Source organism: Pollicipes pollicipes, unplaced genomic scaffold, assembly GCF_011947565.3.
Source record: "Pollicipes pollicipes isolate AB1234 unplaced genomic scaffold, Ppol_2.1 Scaffold_4740;HRSCAF=5597_pilon_pilon_pilon, whole genome shotgun sequence".
NCBI classification, from domain to species: domain Eukaryota; kingdom Metazoa; phylum Arthropoda; class Thecostraca; order Pollicipedomorpha; family Pollicipedidae; genus Pollicipes; species Pollicipes pollicipes.
The window spans coordinates 11,652,906-11,674,838 of record NW_023596545.1 but is presented as its reverse complement, the minus strand read 5'-3'; the positions used below and the strand labels follow the sequence as shown (position 1 = coordinate 11,674,838).

General features: G+C 62.1%; 1 pseudogene; it reads right to left on the bottom strand.

Moving 5' to 3' along the window:
- Positions 1-3,452: 3,452 nt before the first annotated feature.
- LOC119097923 (protein phosphatase 1 regulatory subunit 16A-like) overlaps positions 3,453-21,933 on the bottom strand; it is a 32,417-nt pseudogene continuing 13,936 nt past the window's right edge.

Below are 21,933 nucleotides of genomic sequence, written 5' to 3'. Positions count from 1 at the left end.
GGCCGGCCGCAACGCAGCGTCCGGGGGTGAGGTCACACGGGGGACCGGGTGCTGGCGGTCTGGGTCCGGTTGGCCCGGAGAAGGGCGAGGTCGAACATCCCTGCCAAGCACGGCAGCTGCGGATCGCGCCCCGGGGGGATGACGCCCCGCTGGTGTGAGACTGACCGGGAAGGGAGGGGGAGGGGCGAGCAAAGGTCATGGAAAAACCAGGAGCGGTTGATTGATTGAACCAGAAGACGCGGAAGGCTAATTTAGTCAGTCAGTGTCATCAACAACGCACGAAAGGCAGTGACACGTAGGATTCGTCACGACCGGGGCCAGCGCCAAGTTTGGAGGCGGGGAGGGGGAGGGGTGGGGGGCACGCCTCTAACTTTCCGTAATTTAACGTCGTTCGGCGAATGCACGGCACTCCACGGCAAGACAGGCGGAGCTGCACGGCGATTATTTTGCCTTACTTCTCTCCGCTGACGCTTAAACGACGGCGGAGCCCCCGATTCGAACGGAGGAGCACGCCAAAGACCCGGTGATACAGCCTTGTTAGAATGCATTGGGATGAAAGTTGGCGCTGGCATCGCAGACCCGAAGCCCCGAGAGTGAGCTGAGCCGGCTAGGCGCCTCTGGCGGATCCTAGATAGTGCTCAAGACAGCACAAGAGACAGAGCTGCTCTCTTTCCCTTTCAGCCAATCGGCACGTTTCTCGGCCAATCGGCACGTATAGTTTGCTCAGAACGTTTCTCCAGATAACTTTCCGCTGCCACTTTTCTCGTGACTGTAAGCGGAATAATCACCCTGGAAGATTCGACGCCTGGTGCCACCACCACTGTGGACGACCTTCGGACCCAGAGGTGTAGCGATTGTTGTCGGGGTGGGCTTACAGCAGCAGGCCTCCCCCTCCAGCGCTTCATTATGCGGTCACGGGGGTGCCAGGAGTCGATTTTTCATGCCGCCACACCCTGGCTCGAGGTCCACTGCCCGTTGACCTTCCACCGCTCCAAATCGGCGCCATCAACGAGCCGGACGGCGGTCAACTGAGCATCTAAGTGTCTCAGGATTGACACATGAGCCGAGCAGATCAGATGTCAGGGTTCGGGGTCAAAGGGCAACGGACCAGCGACAACAAATCGCGCGAGGCCGCCGGGAAACCAGGATACTGGTAGGATGAATATATATTTTTACATCCTGCACACACTGCTGGATATATCACTGAATGCTGTCCCCTCCCCCTCCCCCGACCAACATCTGAAGTGATGTTTTATCAACAAGACTACCACAAGTTCCAAGTGGCGTGTTCATCCAGAGACCTTCTGGTCCCCTTGACAGAAGGCACAACAAAGTCCACACACCAAGTCGGTCACCTCATCTTTATTGTACAAAATACGCGTCACGAAACGCAAACCTCAAGCCGGATCAAGGACCGTCATGGATCGGAAGATTACTTGCCCTGTATGAAATATGATGCTCATTTGCACGGCATGGTTATCTGCCCTCATTGCGAGGCAGAGCGGGGAGGCACCGCAGAGAATGCGACAGAAGGAAAATGACCCGCAGAGAGAGTAACGATAGTCAAAGATATAGTTGCCCACCACGAGCGCGCACATGTGGGCGAATAGAAGACGTTGACACCACTTGTCGTGAAAGGCTGGCAGTAACACATTGCGCTTAGCCGGTGACTCAAACAAAACCAACAAGCTGTGCAGCCCGCATGTCACGGCAGACCCGACGCACAAGACAGGCAAGTGCGCGTTAAGAAGTGCGCACGAGTGACGACCGTCATCGACGAATCACAGAACTGCAGCAGACGCCTTTATCGCATCGAGCGCACGGTTCTCACGCGCGGGACACAGCGAGCGCATGGCCGCAAATCCGCGCCGAGCCTCAAGCCAACGGCGCGCGCTCCCCCCACGCCGTCGTCATCACGCGCGTAGTGACTGGTGGCAGCGTTCTGTCCCCGGAGCAGCATCGACGTCCAGCGCCGGACCGGTCCTCACCGGGACCGCCGCGGGTCTGGTCCAGCACCCGGCCGCGGCCGGCGCGATCGCTGCGGCCACCTCTGGGTGTCATCCCGAGATGACGTCATCACGCTGGCAGGGCGACGACTTAACGCACGGAGACTGAACAAGAGCCGAGCGGTTACTTCTCCCTGTTTTGACGGCGCTTTGAACGGGGTAAAACGACTCTCAGACGGGGAATGACCCTAATGAGCTCCAGTGACGCGGCAAATCCCGGTAATGGTGCGATCTCATTACCTCACCCGCGCACATGTGCGCACCGCACCGCATGAGTGCCCCCTTCCCTGTCCCTCCCTCGATTGATAAGCAAACAACGGAGCGAGAGCTTGGAGCAAATTCACATCCTGCGACAAATCGGTTTCACAAACACGAGTGCCTTGATGGCAGGATGCTGAAATACCCCTGATACTGAGGCTCAACGCTGCCTCCACACACAGCAGTATTGAACAACCAGAGGAATATGTGATTACCGCGAGAGGTCCCATTAAATCACCACTGCTAGACCCACAGTGCCGCCAGCAGCCCTTGTCATGACCTGCCCAGCTTCCACCCTCTACTGGTGGACGGCGCCAAGCCATACACGCCAGACGCCGCGCCCAAAAGCGCCAAACTATAGGAAGGTGCGCCACGGACGCAGCGGAACCCGCAAAACCCCAGTGGCGAAGCAAGCCGACCGCATCATCTACAAGCGCCAATATAAAGCCTTCCAGACCGAGATCATAAATACCTGCCTACGCGGCTCACATACATGAAATGCATGGGTTCAGCTCACCCAACAGGGGGCAGAATGCGGGCTGGAATGGCATGTCACGTGGTCACAATTAAAACAATACAAGATCACGCGTCATTATCGTAACCGCGAAACACCGCGAGAGAACGACTCTTAAGCTCTAAAGCGTTTGGCTGGTATCACTCAATTGGCTCCAGTATAGCCTAAACATCTGGCAAGCAAAATCTACGCAACGTAGCACCTCATCTTGACCATGTCGTGTCTTCATAATCGGGCACGGAGGAAACGGAGACGTCGCTAAATGTTTCCAAAACATACCAGCAGCCGACCACGCATGAATGCACTGCATTCAAGGCGATAACAGTTACGTTTCTGCCACGATACGTCATCATCGGGCAGCCATATCCCTACAAAACTGCATCGGGCTCGCCCTCATAAACACGCGATACAAAACCACCCCTCCAACAGCGGCGTCGCGTCGCCGCGCAGCGTCCGCGCGCCGCATTCGCGCTTCGTCGGCCGGCCGCCGGGTGTCGCTACTGCAGCCGGCAGCAGCCGCCGCTCTCCTGCGGCGGCTCGGACGTCACGCCGCCGCCGGGCTCGGCGCTGACGAAGCGAAGCCGGCCGCCGTCGGGCGCCGCCTCGCCGACGTCGGCGCGCGGCGCGACCGGGTCGCCTGGCGGAAGCGGCGCCGGCGCGCCGGCCGCGGTCAGTGCCGGCCGCGTCTCGGCGCGCTGCTTCTTCAGGTCGGCAAGCGTGCCGCCGGGCGGCGGCGGCGGCGGCTCGGCAGAGTACGGCGGCGGCCGCTCGGGGCCGCCCGTGTTCACCGTCACGTGCACGTGGATGTCGATCTTACTGGAGTCGAGCGACGAGCCGCTGTCTAGCGCTACACGGCACATGGAACGAGAGGGGCCGAGCTCACGACGACACCAGCCAGGCAGCGACGCTCGGCCGGCCCGCTCACCAGCGGCCGCCAGCACGCCAGACAAACAAAGAAGGCGGAAAACAACTGTAAGCGTCGATATGCGTCCGTACAAACAAAGCCAACGTTCCTCAATCGTCAACTACACAGTTACGCATGCGTACCAACGAAAATATGGTAACACATAGACCCATGGCCACTGAGCTGAGGCAATACACGTCTTAGACATATGTGGCCGCGGAGCCCACAATTCGCGTAGCCACAAGCAAGGCAAATGCGCAGGCGCTGCTCGTCTCATTACCGCTGAGTCATTATGTTTCATTGTTTGAGCCGTTAGGTGCATCGACAGCCACGATAATGCAGCTCGATTCATGATAAACCGAGGGTGACAGCACCGTGGGTACAGCGCCCAGCCATCACAGACATGCAAGGCATTGGCCGGGTGGCATGCGTTGATCTATGCCACATGCGCTCTGCCCGGGACCAAAGCTCCCACCAGGCGACCCTGTCATCAGGATGCGTGCCCGCTCAAGATCCTGTTCAGCTTCCCACCGCCGCCGCCGCCGCCGCCGCCGCCGCCGCAGCCGCAGCCGCAGCCGCAGCCGCAGCCGCAGCCGCAGCCGCCAAACAGTGCACCACACACTGGCACATGTCAATTCAGGCCAGTGAAACGCACGGGCCGAGGCCATTAGCGCCCCAAACGTCTCAAGGGTTATTAGCGATGGGATGCCCAGTACCCATGATCAATGCGATGGACCTCGGACGATTACCGAGGCTGACCTGGGACGTCCAACCGCACCAAACCGCGCGAGTCCGAACAAACGGACCCCCTTCCCCAAAAGAACGGTCCAGCGTCCCCAGGCGGGTGTGGTGCGTCAAATGACCGCTGGTCGCAGCGCCCCTGCCCCTCCACACATTGCCGTCACCACATCCTCGCGGCGGCAACAGACCGGTCGGCACACTCACAGCGCTTCTTGCCGTCGCTGGGCGGCTGGTCGTTGTTGTTGACCTGGTGGCCGTTGGTCTTGCCGTCCGACACGGTGACGCCGCCGTTCTCCGCCGTCCTGGCGGCACGGCCGAGCGTCACACCACGTCCGCACCGACCCAGCTGCCCGCCTCTCACCGCCCGTCGCCCGGCGACCCCGGAGGCGGCCGGGAGACCGCACCCCGGACACCGCCGGGCGAAGGGAAGGCACCCGCCGCGGACGCGACCAACAATGCACCTCTGACCCCCTCCCCCTCCTCTCACACAGAGCTCGGGCCCCGAGCAAAGACCGTCAGTTCGGCCGCGCCGTTGGTGCGCGCTGCGTCGCCGCGGGCCCGTCTCTCCACTCGAGACCGTCTTCTATTCAGCGGGCGAGACCCCGCCCTCCCCCTCCCTCTCTCTCCGTCTCCCGGCCCGTTCATCAGCCCAGACACCGAGCGCGGATCGGGGCCGACCCCGGCCGCCGCCGCCGCCGGCGTCAGCCATTCAGCTTCCGTGCCGACTGCATAATTGGAACATTCTGGTCGGCCGACCGCGGACAGCGGCCCGGGCTCCAATGGGCGGACGCGGCGGCGGCCGGCGCCGGTTATCTCCGCCAGCGCGCCCGGCCCGGGGTCGGGCACGGCTCAGGGGGAGGGGGCAGCTCAGAGCGCAGGGGGGGGGGGGGGCAGTCTGAAGGGCGTCAGCAGACAGGAGTCTGAGCGCGAGGTCCGAGCGGCCGCGGCGAGACGGCCGTCGGCGTGGGAGCAGTCTGCGTGAGCAGAGCACGCGAGAGCCGCCTTTATGAGAACGTTCAGAGTGAGGAGCTGTCGGTGACGACTGAGGATGGGCCATTTGGCAGTGGTCCCAGCAATTTCATACTATATATAGATACCACCCGTTGGGCAACAATCTATATTCGGGCTCCTATTCTGAGCGCCATGTACGCTTTTGTCACACATATTTCAGCCGAATGAAGAAAAGGTGATAGCAGCCCCCTACCTGACACGTTTTAATTTTCGTTTTCGTCTGCAAAACCACGATCGCCTTTACCATCGTGCAAAGTTCCACCTTGACAAATAAAAAACAAAACAGTAGCTCGGCTCGTCGGTGACAGGCGAGATGAGCTCACTTGTTGCCGCCCAGTCGGTCCGGAATCTGGATGGTGATGTCCTGTAGGTCGAGCAGACCCGAATCCAGGGAGCGGTTCGAGTCGCCCAGCGCCGACTGCTGCAGAGCGCGGGCGGCGGAGTCAGCAGGGCGGGCCGCCCGCTCCAAATCACCTCCGGCGGGCCCGCCCGGCCGGAGCCATTGGGTCGTAAATCGAACGAAATCACACCGCGACAACAGGCGAGCCTGCCATAACCCGGCTACAAAAGACAAGCCCGCAGTAACTCGCCGACGACGGCTTTGAGCGGGGCATCGAGATACTGACGGAAATGCAGTGACGCTGAGACGGCGCGGCGAGTGCCCGCAGTGAGGCGCATGTAGATGCGGGGCGTCTGAGTCCGAAGCCGAACCCGAGCTCGGATCTCGCCCAGTAGTGAGAGCCTCCCCAGACCCACCGTCCCAGCCTACCAAAACCATCGCGAGAGGCCGCGGCCCTAAGATTGCAACGGCACATCACGCATCCCACAACGACACATGCAAACACATCCCCCGGCGCCAGCGCGGCCGCCTTACCAGGGAGCCCTCCACGCCCAGCCGGATGCGGGCCTCCTCCTTGACGTCCTTCTTCGGCGTCAGCGTCTTCTGGCGCATGGAGGTGCGCCGGATCGAGTGCTTGGTCGACTGGGTGCGGCGCACGCGCGCCAGCTGCGCGTCCGTGGAGCGACGCAGCTCCTGCTCGGTCCTCAGCTGCTCCAGCCGCTCCCGAATCTCGGGGTCCTCGCATACGTCTGATGGCGGGGCGCCGGGTCAGACACGGCCACGGATCTGGGATAAGCGCACACGTCTGATGGCGGAACGCGGGTTCACACACGGCCACGGATCTTGGATCTGGGCTCTGGGAAGACAATTTGTCATCGTCTCTAATTAGGTAGAAAGGTCTTGAGCCCCCAGTTTTTCGGCATTGTGAGTTGAAAGATCATATTCTGACAACGATCGATCTGTCATATTCCAAGAGACGCTGGCTAAGCGACGTTATCAAGAAAGCATTAGCTACATTGACAAAACTTAAGCGAACGAAAATTCCCCTATGCTTTCTTGATAACGTCGACTAGCCGGCATCCCCCGTATACTGAAGATCGATTACTGCCAGAACAAGATTCCCCAGCTCACAACAGCCGCGACGGGCGGCTGCAGGGAGTGCCGCTCATCGCAGCGTGACGGGACACGTGATGGAGCGACAGCCGACGGACGTGCGCCAGCCAGCGGCCATGACGTCACACACCACGCATGGCAGCGTAGCGCCGGCAATGACGTCAGCCGGCTCAGTGGCGCAGTCGCGCGGAGCGACGGGCGGCTTCCTGTGTCAAGGGGCGCGCACAAATCTCCGCGGCAGGGAGACCGCACGTCGTGCTGCAGACATGGACGGCGGGGCGTTGGGGAGGCGAAGCACGATGCCCCCGATGAGGTCGTCAAAAGGATTCGATCTCTTAATAGGTACTCGTATCGTTCCCGCAGCAGTGCCCCACCCCTCCCGCTTCCGACGGGCATTTCACCGCCAGTGAGCGCGGCGACTTTCCGTAGATGTTCGTACAGTGCTTAGCCAATTCTCTTCGGACGGCAGGTCCACAGATGCAAGAATAGTGTGTGGATCAATCCATAACTTGCAGGTAAGCGTACAGCCGTTGCCAGCTCACCGTTGCAAACAAGCCAACTCGGGCCGACCAACCAAGCGACGAAACCCTTCGAAGCTATTGGGCTAGAAGCCCGCGTACTTTTTGCCAGCACGCGCTGATGAAAGGGGTCTTTGCCCCGGTTTTGTGAAGGTCCTGCTGAAGTCCCGCTACCAAAAGCAATGCACGTTACATTCACGTTGGACAACAATCCCAAAAGGATGGAGAATTGCACCAGTATGTCACATGGCCCACACGTTGTGCTACGTCAAGAGGATCGGCATTGTTCGGACAAGCCGACACTCGCTAAGATAAGTTACGTTTAAAAACCAACAAGACGGATACCGCCTTCCAAACAGCCCTCAACCTTCGCAGCCTCGCGCAGAGACACATACACAGCAGTCCTGACGCAATGCAACGCGCTCGCAACTGCGGCGCCGATGACGGCCACGGCAGACAATCTTGAGGCACGCCAATCAATAGCCACATACACATCAACACACGACGCCCGGCCCCAGCCCGCCGAGCGAGACGGCGGCCGCGGCGAGCCCAGCCCAACTAACCGAAAGCCGTCTCGCCGTTCTTGGTCTTGGCGGTGAGGTCGGCTCCGTGCTCGTACAGCAGCTCGACCACGCGCGGCTGCAACGGCACGGCGTCAGCGCGCTGCGGCGGGGGCAGCGGCGCACACGCCAACACGCACGCTGCCCGTGGGGGTCGGCCGCCACGGTCCGCGTCTGCCGGCGGCTACAGAGGCCGCCCGCGGACGGACGCGGGGGCAGACGCGCGCCGAACGCCGAGTCAAAGCCTACCAGGCGATGACCAGTCTGGCTCGGCAGGATGACACGCGATGACACCAAAGCACTCAAAAGTTTTTAGATACTGATCTACGTAAGAAATAACAACTGACGTCAACAATCATGCCGAACGATAAGACGGCACGCTAGTCTACAGCTGGCTGTCTCACGTGCTTCCCCACTTCAGACGATGCTCGTGACCTTCTCCGCCCTTTCACGACTGTACCCACCGTCCCGTTCGTCACATGTCCATTGTGCCCAGTGGCCAGCTCCCGCCGTGTCCCCGCGGTCCTATGACTGGTACATCCCGGGCCCCCTCCCCCCCCCCCCCCACATCCATTTGGTCTTTCCCGTTTCCCATCATTCAGTTCCCACTGCCCGATTTCTCGCGTGTCCCGTTCTCCTCTCGTCTTCACTATCCAGTTGATCCCGTGTCCCGGAGCCGGGCTGCCCGATTCCTCCCCGGCTGAGGCTGCGGCGCCCCCCCCCCCCCCCCCCCCCCCGGTGCGCCGACTCACGTGCCCCCAGCAGGCGGCGGCATGAATCGGCTGCCAGTCGTCCCTGTCGCGCGGCCCCACCGACACCTGGCTCTCCAGCAGGAACTCCACCACCGACAGGTAGCCGTTGGCCGCTGCCACGTGCAGCTGCCGGCAGCAGGGCGCCGTTAGCCGCGCGGCCCACAGCCGCCGCCGGCGGCCATGGCAAACACGGCGGGAATATACGCGTTCAAAACCTACGCGAATAACGCAAATAAAATGAGAACAATTGAAAACAACAACCAATGCTGAAAAGAGAATGCAAAGTGAGAAAAAAGTACAAGTCAATATAACTCCAATCCTTCACCGTCTTGGTTCAATTAGCCCCCAGTCCCCGTAAGGTTTATTAGGTTTTTGGTAAGGCGGAGAGGTGGCCCGCCCAGCTCGGCGGGGATGAGGGGGAGGGGGCCGTAGACCGGTGAGCTGCTTCAGCTCTCGCAGACAGTCCGCTCCCAGTCACACCCCGGCGACACCAGACGCCGCCCCTCCGCAGCGTCGGAGGGAGAGGTGGGTGGGAGTGGGGGGTGGGACCACTGACCGGCGTGGCGTGCTGCTGGACGCGCTCCTCCAGCCGGTCCGGCGGCCGCTGCCGCAGGTCGGCCAGCATCTCCGCCTCCAGCTCGCCGCGCGTCGTCTCTGGGGGCGCGGCCGGCGGGCGGGCGTCAGTGCGACGCCGCGCGGGGCGATCACCCGCCAGCGGTCGCCGCCTGGCGATCGACGGTCCTTCCGACGCAGTGTTTGTGCGCGCAGACCGTGCTGCGTCAAAAGGTGACGGAGTCCCCACAACGCCGAACGAGCAGAACGCTGCGGTGTTCGTGTCGTCATAACCTCCCCCGCCCCCAAACACATAGTCTGGCCTCCGCGGCCCGACATCACACATGCCTAACGCAGCCGCAGCCCGTCGTGGCGAGTCCTCTCGTCGTGGAACCTGAGACACGCCACGCAGGAGTGCTGGACGAAAAGGGATCTATGCCAAACGCCATGGGGACGCGTTCGGATTTGTCGGTGAAGCAAAGCTTAACATGAAGGACGAGGAGCTCATTTGAAGGTGACCTTTGTCCACAATGACGTATTTCACCACAAATGACTCGACGACGTCGTTTTGTCCCCAAATCTCCGAACAGACCGCAACACGTCGTTGTCCGTTATCGCCACCACCACGCCCAAACGGTCTCCGACAGATCACCGGCAACTGCCAGCCCGGAAACAATGGGGCGCTATATCGCGGCTCCACGTCGCCCGTCTTCGCCGCTCCGCCACGCTAAGGGCGCACGCCTCTGGTCAGTCCGCAGACCCTCACCCCTGACGAGCCGCTGCTGGCGGCCAGCCGAGCCTCGTTACCATTCTGACGAGCTGCGCCGTCGGTGGTGAGACCGTGAGCGCGGCGGCAACCCGGCACATTGAGCGGAGAAACACCGCCGCCGCTGACAGCAGCTCATCGGCAAACTCGACACCGACACACTGGCACAGCCTGACAGCAGCACAGCTTGACAGCAGCACACCCGCGCGGCTGACAGCGGCGCTTCGGCCGTGACACATCGACACAGCAGACAGCAACGCATCTCCGCGGACCAGTTTGATAGCAGAACATCAGCACAGCGGCGTATCGGATGGTGGCGCAGCGGACTGCCGCCACGGCAGTGGCACAGCAAACAGCATCGCGGGCAGGTGCCGCACGGCTGCCAGCGCTGCACTGTCACACGGGACACGACATGACACGCTGGACAGCACAGCAGCACAGCGGGTGATAACACCGTGGCCGAGTTCGTGCAGCGGTAAGTTCGGGCAGCGGTAACAACGGGCCGAGTTCGCACAGCGGTAACACCGAGACCGAGCTTGCTCAGCGGTAACACCGAGGTTTTGTTCGCACAGCGGTAACACCGAGGTAGAGTCCGCACAACGGCGGCGACATCGGATAACACGGCGGACGGCCGCACCATCAGGTAACACCGCACACCTCCGCTGCCTCACGTGTCACGTAGCTGGCGGTTCATACAGCCGGCCAGATGGCGAGGGCAGCCCGCGAGTGTCCGCTCTGCCGCAGCTGGCGGGCCACGCTTCCCGGTAAGACTTGACATCGCAGTACAGCGCGCCGGCCGCCACCCCGACAACAGAGCGACGGGACGGGACGGGACGGGACGGGACGGGACGGGACGGGACGGGACGGGACGGGACGGGACGGGACGGGACGGGACGGCCGGATCGGGGCTCAGACGGCACGGGCGGGCCGGCACGAGGCGGGGGCACGCCGGAGGCCCGGCGCGTCGGAGGCCGGGCAGGCCAGGCTTCGGTCTAACGCTGCCAGATGCCGACCAATCGCTGGTGATGGCGGCCTGTTTGTCGAACTCGAGACAAGTCAAACACGGGCCACTTCCGTGATGGAGGAAAAACGGAGGTAGCCCTGGTGCCGACCAGACCCTCGGCGGCAGAATGTCGGGCCGGCATCGATCAGGATTACTTATCAGGTGAATTTCATCAGCTTCGTGGCTTCCGCTTGAATCCGCCGTTGCTCTTGCGCACCCAGATGGGGGTGGTGCTGTGATGCCGCCCCAAACATGGCTAGTATTGTTTTGCTCTGTCTGACGCCTAAACAAAATCCCGCCGGACAGCCCACAATGCCCCCCCCCCCCCCCCGACGAGCGCCCTCCGAAGCGATCTGCGGTGGACAAACAGCCCTGCCGAGCAGACGCGCCCCGGTGGCCCACTGACCTGAGCAGTCACGTCCCGGCGGCCCACTGGCCGAGCAGACACGTCCCAGCGGCCCCCTGACCCATCAGCTCCCGCCAAGCAGACGCGCCCTGGCTGCCCACTGCCCGATCAGCTCCTGCCGAGCAGACGCGCCCCGGCTGCCCACTGACCGATCAGCTCCTGTCGAGCAGACGCGCCCCGGCTGCCCACTAACCGATCAGCTCCTGTCGAGCAGACGCGTCCCGGCTGCCCACTGGCCGAGCAGACGCGCCCCGGCTGCCCACTGACCGAGCAGACGAGCCCCGGCTGTCCACTGACCGATCAGCTCCTGCGTGATGCCCCGCAGCGCCATCTGCGTCTCGATGTACTCCAGCGCGGCGTTGTGCTCGCAGATGTCGTACGCCATGTTGCCGTCGGCGTTCACCGCCAGCAGGTTGGCGCCTCTGCAAGGCGGAGGTGCTGTGAGCGGCACGTGCTGCAGTGCATGGCATGGCACCACACAGTCGGTGACATCTCGACGGCCACGTGCTGGAGGCGTAGTCCCTGGGCCATCTCGAGAACAGCGGCAACGTTTGGCAGAAGAAAACTCGGAAGCATCGGCAACGTTATCCATACGCTTTGCCGCTTTGTTAGTCTGGTTCTGTATCATTTTAGGTGCATCACTCGTTTATACCATTTCAAAATACTGCTCTACGCGACTTCAAGCCGTGAGTTAATACAGAAAAAGACAGTGAAGACAACAAATCGTTATCCACCTTACTATAAAGCTGTCTGGTCCGGGCCTGTCAAATTAAAAATGCGGTCTATTTGCATGCAAAGTGGCCAAACTGATACCAGGTTCTCGATGTAAGGATGACTCGATTACCACCCAATTATACAAATCACCTCATTCCATCCATCCACCGGCTTCTTCGCGCAAACGGTTAACAGACATCCCCCCCCCCCCCCCCCCCAGCCACCGACCGGCACCGGCAACACACCCACGCCCGCTACAGCGCCGCTCCTGCGCATCATCCCAGCGATGACAGGCGTCATCTCTCCCCACGGCGCGGCCGGCGGCGTCTGCGGACCCGCGCGCTCCCGCGGGGCCACCCATCAGCGTCACCGGACGGCGCGAGCTGCCGTCGCCGTCGCGTCATCGCCGCCGACGCCGGAGATCGCGCCGGACCGCCGCTCGCTCGGCGGCCGGCGGCGCGCGGCCGGACGGCACGGCTCGCAGCCGGGCGGGGCGGCGGTCCGTGGCGTTCTTCTCGGGTCACGCGGTCGGCAACAGAGCCACAGCGCCGGCCAGTCGCGTGGGCCGGGCCGACACGCGTCTACAAGCGCGTCGCCTGTCAGACGTGTCACTTGTCGGAGTCGCGGCGCCGCTGCGCCACTGCGTCACAACCGCAACGTCGCTAACATCCGAGACCGTTGTTATCCTCCTTCCCCGACCCTAACCGAGCTCATATACCATCTCGCCAATTCCATATCCCATCTCGCCACCCTGCCTCCCAGGAGCGGGTCAGTCATCAAGCGCCGCTGCCGCCGGTCGCGGGCCACCAATCAGATGGGAACGGGTCTGCTGACCGCCGACAGAGGAGCGCGATCAATGACGCTGCCAGCACCCAACCCACCGGCGACTCGCCTTCGCCCGCGCAGGGCGTCTGTGGAAGCAGTCTGTTTCCGGACACGTTACCGTCGGTGTTCCAAGCACTTTCACCTTTTCTAGATACCTGAAGCCGTTATATATCTGTCGGAATCGCGAAGATATGCGCGTGCGTGATAACGACACGGCGCGCTGTGCCCGCCGGCACACAAAGCTGACCTGTGCGTAGCGACAGGCGATGCATTCAAGTGTTTGTCGCGACAGGCGATACATTTCGGTGTTTTCCATTATTCCGTCCAAATGACACTTCGACGACACGAACATTTCGTGTAAACGCCCACAGCCCGTCCGCCGAGCGCAGTGGAATGTTTTCTCAACGAAGCGTGCTTCAAATACGCATTCGTGTTGTGCTCACCGGTTCGAAATGACACCATATATCCTCACAGGGAGCACGATTCCAGTCACACACCCAATCTACGTTGATACGTGTTGGTATCCGCTCCTATCAGCACCTCTATAGCTATTCAGAGTACGCCACCCTCCATCGGCCGCGGCTGGGTAGGCGTCTCCGGCAGCACCGCCGGCGGTCTGCCCACCAGTACCCACCACCCAGCACACACTCGTGGCGACGGCGCTCCGCAACAACATCGTGTGGAAGCATTCACATGGTCACAACTCACTGCATACCGACGGCAAGATGGGAAGACGGCGCTTCCTTCAATACTCGACGACTCGGGACCACTTGGCCAGAGCCCGCTGCGCCTCCAGCGAATCAAGGAGGCGATGTTTTGTGTACCCACAGTGACAGCCAACCAGGCATACAAACGCATGGCCAAGAGTCCCGTCTTCGTAACGGACACCACAATCCACCGCTCAATACCCAGCACATCACAGAGATGATATTAAATCTCAAGCCAGCTCTCAAGAAGGCACACAAGGACATTACCAACGTCTACCTGGCTTCACCGGTGCGCGTATCCCCGGCAACACCCGTAAAACTTCTGCAACGGCACCGCTTCGAGGAATCGAGTGACGCCCAGCGCCCCAGCCGGCCGTAACCGGGCAGCCAATCTCTGCCGGGCGCGACCAGCGCCGCCTAATCAAATGAGCGGCTCCAGGTTCGGCCCGGCCCAATCCCGGCCGTCTCCCGGCGGGATGTCGCCACGAGCGGGCGGAAACGTGACCGCATCTCATCCGGCGTCGCTTCCCGGCCGGCCGTCGGTGGGCGGCCGCTCATCCAGCCGGCGGGCCGTCCGTCGCAGCCGTCGGCGGCGTACGCTGTTTCGCTGCCGTGCCCTCTCGCATCCTCCCCAGACCAGCACGCGCGGACGGCCGGAGTCGCGCCGAGGCCGCGGCGTCTGAGCGCGCCCCGCCACGCCGGCTGAGTTTCAGGGCCTCCCCGTCCAGCGGCCTCTGACGGCGTGCCGCCCCGCCGGCTCAGCTCCGGCGCCTCTCGCGTTCGGAGGCGTCTGACTGCGTTCCGCCCTACCGCTGGGCCCCTGGGCCTCTCCGTCCAGGCCTCTGAGCGCACCCCGCCCCGCCGGCTGAGCTCCGGGCCGTCTCGCGCTCGGGGGCCTCTGACCGCGTTCCGCCCCGCCGGCTCAGCTCCGGGGCCTCTCGCGTTCGGCGGCGTCTGACCGCGTCCCGCCCCGCCGGTTGAGCTCCGGGGCCTCTAGTGTTCGGCGGCCTCTGACCGCGTCCCGCCCCGCCGGCTGAGCTCCGGGGCCTCTCGTGTTCGGCGGCCTCTGACCGCGTCCCGCCCCACCGCCTGAGCTCCGGGGCCTCTCCGTCCAGTGGCCTCTGAGCGCACCCCGCTCCGCCGGCTGAGCTCCGGGGCCTCTCATCGCGTCTCGCCCCGCCGGCTGAGCTCCGGGGCCTCTCGTGTTCGGCGGCCTCTGAGCGCTACCCGCTCCGCCGGCTGGGCTCCAGGGCCTCTGGAGTCCGACGGATGATTGCGGTTGCTGATGCAGCGCCGCCGTTTGCCAGTTCCTCGCTCGCCGGCCCCGACCGGCCCTCCGAGCGACACTGCTGAGTGGTGCAGCTGGGTCACAGCCTCACAGTCGCCCGTCCGCCGCCATATAGTTAATCGACATAGGCATGCGTCCCACGACAAAGTAACGTAAAAACCAGCACATGCTTCCAGCCGCGTTAAAGACTGCATCATCCTGCAGGTCACCATATCGCACTCCCTACCTAAGGCACGCGTAATTATTTGCTTCGTTCATAGGCCTCACCAAAATCATTACCTCTTCCTATTCATTAACTGACTCATTTTTGCTTTTCTGAAGTGGCATCGCACGTGACGTACATTTTAGCTCCGCTGCGAGCAACTGCGCAGCCACTCGATTTCGCAATTGTCTCAAGAATTGGTGTTATGCAAGTACCTTATGGAAAAAGTGCGGGAAACGCAATTATCATAGCATATTAAAAACAAGTGTCGAAAACGGACGCTTCGAATCTCAAGCTCCATCAGCACTCCATGAATGAACTTTCAGAGTATCAGGACAACAGACCGATCCTTTGCAAATCAATGACCAGCCTCATACCGGACGAAGGCCTGAAAACTCCACTAAAAAAACCCTCGGACAGGGAAGCTTATGTAGCGGAAACTCTGGTTTACTTTCCAGCCGTCGCTCACAATATATCTTGACGCCTTTGGTCATTGTTCCTGTTTAGTACTGCACGTACACCTATATCATGTGCTAATTCCAACCAAATCAACCACCGCTTTTATATACCTCTCCATACCTTTCCACCTTTCCACGCGGAAAACGAGTTTCGCACCACGCATCACGCAACTCTTGTCGCACACAGCGAGAACAACTAGGTCGCACATCCAGCGTGCTTAGGTGACGACGTGAAGTGGATCATGGACAAGCGGGTAGAGTAAGTTGAAAAGGAAGAGTGCCGATCTCATTGCAGAGAGACTTCGGGTTCGAGTCCCACACACAGCGCACTTCATCGCATCGAACGCGCTACCCAGTGCGATACTTTAAGTAACGATGGGCCCGAGGCCTCCGCTGAGCGTAGTTCACCCCGACGATAATGACCAGCGACCCTGCGGTGGTGCAGCCGATCCGCTAATTCGCATCACTCAAGAGCCAAACAGTACCGCGCAGCTTTACCGCAGCGCTTCACGGTATAGCCCAGCCACCAACATTCATCCCTCGCCGAGGACAGACGGCCACCCGCGATCAGACCGACCACTGCCACGACTGTCATTGGTCGCGCGATAAGCGCTCCGTTACGTGGGATCATCGGGGCAACTAAAGGTGCGTTAAGCGCGCGCCCGGCAACGTCAAACATGCTATGATGCTCACGAGAGGCATTCAGTGATTTTGAAATCGTTGGTTAGACCACGGCGCGCTGGCCACGTCTTTCTCTGGGCGTTCATTACATTACTCACCTTTTTCTGATCTATGCACGTCAGATAGGACAAAGCTAACTTTTTGCACGGACAAAACAATCAGGTCCTGACAGCGGCACACAACAACCAGCCCCAATTAATGAGACCACACCATCAAAAGCTAGCCAGTCACAGAGCGCGGCCGTGCGTGACCTGGCCAGCGGCGCCGACTGACCTCTCCACCAGGTGTCGCACCAGGTGCAGGTGGCCGCAGGTGGCTGCCGCGTGCAGCGGCGTCCACCGCTCGCTGTCCTCGGCGTTCACGTTGGCGCCGTGGTCCAGCAGCACCGCCATCATGGCCTCCGAGTCGTCGATGCAGCACTGTCGCATGCATGGGACGGTGTGACACACAGCACTAACGCACGCATGGGACGACCGTGACACACAGCACTGTCACACGTACGGGGACAGCGTGACACACAGCACTGTTGCACACATGGAGCGGCGTCGTAACACACATAGCACTGCCGCACGCACGGGACGGCGTAACACACGGCACTGTCGCACGAACGGGACGGCAGTGAAACACAGCACTGTCGCACGAACGGGACGGCGTGAAACACAGCACTGTCGCACACATGGAACGGCGTGACACGCAGCACCGTCGCACGCATGTGACAGCGTGGCACACAGTTTTAACGCAAGCATGGGTCGGCGTGACACAGCACTGCCGCACGCACGGGACGGCGCAATACACAGAAATGCAGAGTCTGAGCACGGCCCACAGCGGTTACACAAGCTCTTGCCAGTCGCCTCAGTCTGGGGGTCTGGAGGCGACAGCGCGGGCGAACTCATCCCGCCGTCGGGCAGGTCGTCTGAGGGTACCCGGGGGACCGGCGGGGGCGGCGGCACCGGCGGGGGCGGTGGGGACCGGCGGGGGCGGTGGGACCGGCTCCGCGACGCAACCCACGCCGATTAAATCACGCGCGCGCCGCCGAGAGCGACTCAACGGCACGGGTCGGGCCGATCGCATCTGCACGATGGGAGTGATACGGCGTCCGGTGCTGGCGGCCCGGCCGGCCTCGGCGGCCGGGCCGGGGTCGGGGTCGGGGTGGGCCAGCCCCGGGCAGGGCTCAACAGCGCCCTCCGCCAGCACGGCCGCCACACACAGGTGCAAGGGCTGCCAGCCTGTCAGGTGGCACTTTCGTTTCTTTCCCGGAAACATTGCGTTGTATTTTGTGCTGCATGTGACCTACGTTAATGAGCTAGGCCGAAGACGTCCTTAATTCAAAAGGCTAGCGGCAAACGCTTCCACATATCAGTGCCGCTGGCGCCCATCTCTCGATCAACCAAGAGCTTAAGGGCAAACCGTCGGCAAAGCGGCGAAGCGCAAAGCGGTCATGGCAAAAGCTCACTCCCCTCTTCCCTCCCCCCCCCCCCCCCCACGGAGGGCAGTCTAAAAGGCTACACCATTTCAATTCCGGACACCGCCAGGGGGCGCCGCGAACGTGACTCCACTCCATTTGACGACGCTTAAGCGCCTGCTTATCCCCGGCAGCACGACGGGCGGGTCACTTAACGGCCGCCACAGGCCCGGCGGCTGAAATACCCCCGACGTCGAGCGTCCACCGAACGATCGGCTGCGCAGCCGCGGCCCCGAAGGCAGAGCCCCCCCCCCCCCCCGCCCGCCCCTCTGCCGGACAAGTTCGCCGCTCTGGCTGAGGTTGGTAACACTGATGCTGACCGACGGCCCGACATGCTGACCGACGGCCCGACACTGATGCTGACCGATGGCCCGACGCTGATGCTGACCGACGGCCCGACGCTGATGCTGACCGACGGCCCGACGCTGAAGCTGACAGACGGCCCGACGCTGATGCTGACCGACGGCCCGACGCTGATGCTGACCAGCGGCCCGACGCTGAGCCTGACCGGCGGCCCGACGCTGATGCTGACCGATGGCCCGACGCTGATGCTGACCGACGGCCCGACGCCGATACTGACAGACGGCCCGACGCTGATGCTGACCGACGGCCCGACATGCTGACCGACGGCCCGACGCTGATGCCGACGCTGAAGCTGAACGGCGGCCCGACGCTGATGCTGACCGGCGGCCCGACGCTGAGGCTGACCGGCCGACGTTGATGCTGACCGGCGGCCCGACGCTGATGCTGACCGGCGGCCCGACGCTAAGGCTGACCGACGGCCGCCGGGGCGCGGGCCGACCGGTCGTAACTCGCAATCGGCCGCCCGGCCAGACGGCGACCCCGATTCCGTGTGAGCTACGGCGCGGCTGAGCTGAAGTGTCGGCCCCGACGGTGGTCCGTCAGTGCCGGCGGCGGTTCGTCGGTCCCAACGGCGGCCTATCGGTGCCGGCGGCGGTTTGTCAGGCCCGACGGGGGTCTGCCTGTCCCGACGATGGTGTGTCGAAGCGGACGATGGTCTATCGGCACCGGCGGCGGTCCGCCGGTCACGACGATGGTCCGTCGGTCCCGACGGTGGTTTGCCGGTGCCGACGGTGGTCCATCGGTGCCGACGGTGGTCTGTCGGCGCCAGCGGCGGCCGCGTATGCCCGGTCGCGGGTCACGGCGGGTGCGGCGCAATGACGCAGGGGCGGCCGGGAGGTGTGTAGGGGTCACAAAATCGCGACGGTCAGGCCTTCCCCCATGGCAAGTCGTGGTGACTTGAGTCCATCGCCGAACACACGAGCGACGCCCAGAGTCCGACATGGACATCCACGAATTAAAATATCCGCAGTGTGCTGGGATGTCTCTGATGGTCATCCCCAACCAAAAGTACAAATGTGCTCGCGGGAACTTACGGCGAGCTATCATTTAAGACCGTGCTTCTGCCCTATGGATGATAGCTGTAAATGATCACCGACCACGACAGTTTGTCCTGTATTAACTTAGGTTTAAGTTCACATTTCAAATTACCAACGGCCCGCTTTATCGACGATGAAGTGGGCCGCTCTATCACTGCGGCCAGAAACGATGCCTCTACCAGCAAATTGTCGTCAATCCGGGTCATTGCACTAGTCCTCTCCAAGTGATCAAGATGTAGAGGCGGGATGGCCCAAGCCAATTGCCGAGTCACCTGTCGTCGCACCAGACCACGTGACTTCCAGCGACGCGCGAAAGGTCAGAGGTCATTAATCGGCCGATGCGAGCACAATCACAAGGAAATCTTCCATGGGGCGGGTCGCAGGATTCCCGGGCGTGGAGGTGATTGGTCGGGAGCTGTGGGGCTCCCACCGCCGGCTGCCTGCACTGTTCCAGTCCAGCCGTCCCTGTTCCCGGGGCCCACACCGCCGGCTGCCTGCACTGTTCCAGTCCAGCCGTCCCTGCTCACGGGGCCCACACCGCCGGCTGTCTGCACTGTTCTAGTCCAGCCAGCCCCTGCTCACGGGGCCCACACCGCCGGCTGCCTGCACTGTTCCAGTCCAGCCGTCCCTGTTCACGGGGCCCACACCGCCGGCTGCCTGCACTGTTCCAGTCCAGCCGTCCCTGCTCACGGGGCCCACACCGCCTGCCCCGACTGTCTGCACTTTTCCAGTCCAGCAATCCCTGCTCACGGGGCCCAAACCGCCGGCTGTCTGCACTGCTCCAGTCCAGCCGTCCCTGCTCACGGAGCCCACACCGCCTGCCCGACTGTCTGCACTTTTCCAGTCCAGCAATCCCTGCTCACGGGGCCCACACCGCCGGCTGTCTGCACTGTTCCAGTCCAGCCGCCCCTGCTCACGGGGCCCACACCGTCGGCTGTCTGCACTGTTCCAGTCCAGCCGCCCTTGCTCACGGGGCCCACACCGCCGGCTGTCTGCACTGTTCCAGTCCAGCCGCCCCTGCTCCCGGGGCCCACACCGCCTGCCCGACTGTCTGCACTGTTCCAGTCCAGCCGCCCCTGCTCCCGGGGCCCACACCGCCGGCTGTCTGCACTGTCCCAGTCCAGCCGCCCCTGCTCCCGGGCCCCACACCGCCGGCTGTCTGCACTGTTCCAGTCTAGCAATCCCTGCTCCCGGGGCCCACACTGCCGGCTGTCTGCACTGTTCCAGTCCAGCCGTCCCTGCTCACGGGGCTCACACCGCCGACTGTCTGCGCTGTTCCAGTCCAGCCGTCCCTGCTCACGGGGCCCACACCGCCGACTGTCTGCGCTGTTCCAGTCCAGCCGTCCCTGCTCACGGGGCCCATACCGCCGACTGTCTGCGCTGTTCCAGTCCAGCCGTCCCTGCTCACGGGGCCCACACCGCCAGCTGTCTGCACTGCTCCAGTCCAGCCGTCCCTGTCCACACCGCCGCGCTCGGCATGGCTCGTGTCGGGCGCCAGTGGACGCTCTGATTTCAGCAGGAGGCGGCGCCACCGGACCCCCCGACCAACAGCGAGCGGTAACGTCAAGCGTTGGGACACGTCCTGGCTCAACGTTCGGCAGAATCAAGTACATTCCATCCGATCCAGAACATCTCTTGGCAACTCCTTTATAAATCAGCACTTGCTGTGTCAGGACAATACGAAGGCAATCATGCCTGCATCAGTCACTGGAAGTTCGGTTTGTGGGTCTGCACAGTGACTTCAACGTAAGCGTCTGAAAGCGGGTTCTTTAAGTGGACGGGTAATAGAGGAACTAAAACTAAATAGCAGTGCCTGCTCAAGTCTAGCGTCTGTTCAACCGCATGCCCTTCAAGGGCGCCTACGTGAGGTGGTCGCTTATCCCACGCCGACAGCGACCGCCTCCCATTTCTACGGCTCGTTCCCCTCACCAGGCCAATCACGGGGAGAAAACGTCCATTCACGCACTGCTGCTGATCGGCACCACCCAATCACGGCCGCTCGGACCGCGGGGAGCCCGGACAAAGCCCGACGACGCCGGAGGAGGCCGGCCCGGCGCTCTGCCCGCCCAGGGACGCCGGCGGCGCTAACAGCCCTGACGTCTGCCAGGCGGTTGTTCTCGCGAGCTCCACGTCCGGCAGCAGGAAGGAAGGAAGGCGGAGCGGGCCCGACGGCCCCCGCGGGGAGCGGCGACGGAAGGAGACGACGGCGACGACCAGAACAGACGGAGACGGGCGGAGATAAGCAAGTCTCGCCGGGGTTAACACGCGCCCGGGTGGCCTGTTGGATAACCTTCGCTCGGGTGCGGGGGTCAATCTGACCCCCTGAGACCTCAGAAACTAAGAGAGCTAAGGACACCAAATTCACAGGATGTGCTGGCTCGTACGTGAACTCACTTAGGTCAAATTTTGAGGTTCCTAGGTCATGACCTGCGTCAAATAAGTAGTCAGATGAGGCCAAACAAGATCAAACTCTAAGTTGGTCTCCAAAGTACATCCAGAACCTAGATACCTGTTCCAAGCAAAAGTTTACATGCTCATTTATGGTCAGTGACCTTGTTTGATCTTCTGAAGGTCATGGTGACCAAGAGTCGTATAAGACTGCTTTGAGTTCTGCATCTGAATAAGCGACAAAGATCGCACTAGGCAGTACGTTCCTAACAAACGAAATGTCAACCTGGGTCATTTCAGATCAGTGACCTATTCTGACCTTAATGAAGTCGACTGAGGGGGTATAATGCGATTCCTGTTATCA